This window comes from Chenopodium quinoa, unplaced genomic scaffold (genome assembly GCF_001683475.1).
Source record: "Chenopodium quinoa cultivar QQ74 unplaced genomic scaffold, ASM168347v1, whole genome shotgun sequence".
Taxonomy (NCBI): domain Eukaryota; kingdom Viridiplantae; phylum Streptophyta; class Magnoliopsida; order Caryophyllales; family Amaranthaceae; genus Chenopodium; species Chenopodium quinoa.
In genome coordinates, this window is record NW_018743591.1 from 816,850 (window position 1) to 820,933 (window position 4,084).

Sequence of the window (4,084 nt, forward strand, 5' to 3'; positions counted from 1 at the left end):
CCTCAAATGGCCATAACAATAAAAAAAAAATATTTGCTACAGTAGACGTGGGCCATGGAACTAAATCGGCAAAAAAAAAAAAAAAAAACTGCATATGTTAAAAAATAATGTGATGATGGTAATGTGTAGGAGAGAGAAAATAGGAGAGAGAGTGCTGTGAGATTTTTAATTTAGCCCATGAGTGTCTGAGAAGTTGTTAAGAAAAATTCTCATGAGAAAAAGTGAGAAGGAGGAGTGAGAAAGTGGATAGAGAGATAATGACATTTTTTTTTATTTGCCCATGAGTGAAAGTGGTCTTAGATAAGAAATGCTGCAACATACATCAAATACTATATTGTCTTATTTATTATATTTAATGATCTTCAAAATATACATTAGTTGCACCTTTTCAATAAGATTTCACACTAACACCTAGGACAATATATCTCTCTACTCGAGCAATGAGCTGATAGATGAAAAAGGGATTAAGAAAATAATAAAATTCTATCAAGTATTGAAGTCTCAGTTAAAGTACCTCTAATTTTTTTGTAAGGCATTTCTTTTGCGGATATAAGAAGAGCTTCGATTTTGTAATCTCCCATTACTTACATCCTGTCATCACTGCATACAACACAGAATAAAATGTGTCAGTGTTCATATACAAGGAAGAAAGCCCCATCAAAAGTGAATAAACCAGCCAAATCAGTATTCAAATATAATGAAAATTGTCTCCATACCAACCACTATCTCTACTCACCGAACAGATCATAACATAATAGCTTACAATTTGACCTCCATAATCCTTTTATATATTTCTTAGGTTTTTTTTAAAGGTATGTAGCATATCATTCATCTCTCTAGAAGCAGTTAACAGTAATTTGTATCCCACTATCCCCTATTTATGATAGATAAAGAGTGTCATCAACAAAATTTCTATAAAACTAAATGCCCACACCTGATCAACTTGTTAGATAGTGAATTAAATTAGCATGCAAAGCTTCAAATAACCGACCAATTAAGAACCAACCCTACACAATCCCTTTTTTCTTTATTCACATCCCTCACACAAACAACATATACAGAATAATACTAAAGCAACCTCGATCATAATTACATAGAAAAAACTTACTTCATCCTTTTTTGATTCCATAACATTTAATGCTAGGTAAGCTAAATAAAAGTTGTAATACCCGCATTTTTATGTATTTTATAAATTATTTAATTATTTGTAAAATATATTTTGAAGGGCTTAATTATATACTCTAAAAGGCTAAAGTATTTTAATTATCAAGTTTTATAAAAGTAAAATATATTTTGGACTAAACGTTTATAATTTATTTTGACTCGTTTACAAAATCGTATGTAAACTATCCCTACATACTCCTATTGGACATATCCCATTTCATTTAAATAGGCCCAATTCCCTCATTTAAACCCTATAGGTCAAATGATTCTTGACTTAAGCCCACTTACTTATTAAGCCCAACCATACTCTTTCTTCTCTACTCTATAAATACCTCCTAAAATCCTAAAATTTGCCGCACAAAGAGGCTCAAAATCAGATTTTTGCAAAGTAAGTAATTTTTTACTTATTTTCTTTCCATTTTCCTTATCTTTCTTTCTTTTTTTTCTTTTTCTATTTTTCCTTATTCTTTCTTTTTCCTCTTTGTTTTCCTCCTGCTGGTCTTGCGTGAGTGCTCCACTAAGCTGCCACGTGTCACGCCTTCCACCTCACCTCGCCGGAAAAAACACCGGCCACCTTCCGTCGGCAGTCCAGCCAACCATCCGCCACCCACGCACGGTCTCTTCTCTTGTTTTTAATTTATTTATATAGTATGTATTTTGAGTTTTGATTTTAATTGTTTAAACATGATTAGTATGTTTTAAAATTGTGTTTTGGATGATTAAAGAGTATAATTTCATATTATGTAGTGTTTTAATTTCAAAAGTATAAGTTTTGAAGTTAGGGTTTGAGTATTATTAAAGATTTGATTTTTAGGTTTCTAACTTGAAATTAATTTGGGGGTTTTGTATACCCCCAATGTTTATAATTAATAATTAGCTCTAAAGATTGTGTTTTTTTGAAGTTTTAATGAGTTTTGTTAATATAATATTGTTGGAATTTTTTAATTAAGCACTACTTTGTGGTTTTTGCGAAAATGGTTTAATTACCCATAAGTAGAGAAGTTTTTAATTGGTTTTAGTAGAATTTTCAGATTTATTTTAAGGGTTTAGCTTAAAAAGTATGCTGTAATTTTTATAGAAACACTATGAATGAGTTTTTACTTTGTGATTTTAATTACCCACTTAAAAGAAAGAGTTTTAAAGGTTTTAAACCAAAAGTGTTTTTACTTTGTGATTTTAATTACCCACTTAAAGAAAGAGTTTTAAAGGTTTTAACCAAAATTTCAGCCTTTTAGGAAGGTTTAAAAGTGTTTAAAGTTGCTGGAAATTTGTGTAATCAAGTGATTAATTGAGTTATGCACTTGCTATTGTAGGAGACTTTAAGTTTGAGTGATTTCTATCATTGTGGCTAGTTGGAAAGACGATTGAAGGTGCGTATGCGTGTAAGATGTGTTAACTATGCGTAGTACCATGTTAGGAAGAAGTTAAATTTGGTATAAAGTATGAGATTAGTATCATGTTAAGTTGATGTGATACTTGAAATGATTGATTGATTATCCATGTCTTATATATAAGCATGTGAGCATGTTGAAATTATTATTATGAGCTTAATACAAGTTGAAAGAGATTGAATCATGTATATTATTTAATATTCATTATCAAGAAGGCATGTATTTATTATGCTAAGACTTATATATGATTAAAAGAGCTAAAGTTATATTTATTGAGCATAATTCATGATTTTATTCTGTTGAGTCGAGAAAGTTAGTTTATTTATTTACTCACCCATATAAGTTGAGGTCGAGTCAAGGAAGTTAGTTTATTACTCATTCACATAAGTTGAGGTTGAGTCAAGGAAGTTTATTAGTGCATTTTATGCACCAAAGTAGTAATAGTGAAATTTTGTGCACTAGGCAAGGAACCCTATTTAAAATGAATAGTATGTGCTCGCTAATTAATTCAAGAATGAAATGGAAGTATGTGTTGGTTATTGTTATGTATGTTTATTTTTATTGGTTGGAGTCATCACAAGTTAAATTGGTAAATCACGTAAAGTGTAAGAGGATACGCATCAAAGCTCTTGGAACATATATACTTTGAGTATGAACACATCGGGGGAGTTATGCGACTTTATATTTGATCATAACTTCTACATGGACTTTTTATTATTATTAATGTGTTGGAATTCCGTCACAAGTATGGCATAGTAGGTTTCAATTGGGGTAGCTCCCTAGTTGGAATCTCAATATTTAATGGGCTATTCTAAGAGAAGGAAACTCGTTAATCGCTATTTATTAATAAATAAAATAGATTCATGAGTCAAAGGTAAGTTGACTTGTGTTGTATGACAAACACCTTTTATTTGTTTATTTATTATTGTCTATTTGTAGGATATTCATGTTAGTGTGATTGTTCCTATGGTGCATATGTACTCAGCTTTTGCTGTTCGTACTTTGTTGTTTATGTTTAGCTTTTCTTTGTACTGGCCCCTATGATTCATTTTATATGGCGAGTAGTGAGGTTGAAATAAAGAGAAGTACAAGTAGAAGGAGCATATCAAGCATGTTGGGATTGAACGAAGAGGGTTATATGTTTTTTTGTTTATTATTTATTGTATTGAATTAATTATGTAATCATTGGCACTAACATATAATTATTGTTTTAATATTGTATCCTGGTTTTTAAGAGCCTTAAATGGTTCCAAGTCATTTGTTTAATGTAAGTTGGTTTTAAAGTTTGAGTTTGTTTTATTAAACTTTATTTTATTTGAGTTTTCGAAAGTTAGTCTTTCGCTGTGTGACTTTGAAAAGCCTTAGCCGTTATCACAGTGGTTAAATTAAATTTTATCACGGGCAAAAAGGGTAATTTAAAAGGAGGAAATTTCCAGAGTATTACAAAAGTATCTTGCAAAAAATAGGATTTTATTATGTTGAATGCAAATAAATACTGGATGATTTGTGTAGCAGAGAATAATGTTATT

At 30.3% G+C, this 4,084-nt stretch overlaps 1 long non-coding RNA gene across 1 annotated transcript; it reads left to right on the plus strand.

Annotated features, from left to right (window-relative positions):
• Window positions 1-1,335: 1,335 nt before the first annotated feature.
• On the plus strand, window positions 1,336-3,799 carry LOC110682710. Its single transcript, XR_002503447.1, has 2 exons — window positions 1,336-1,780; window positions 2,478-3,799. It is a non-coding gene; the product is annotated as an uncharacterized LOC110682710 (long non-coding RNA).
• The last annotated feature ends 285 nt before the right edge of the window (window positions 3,800-4,084 follow it).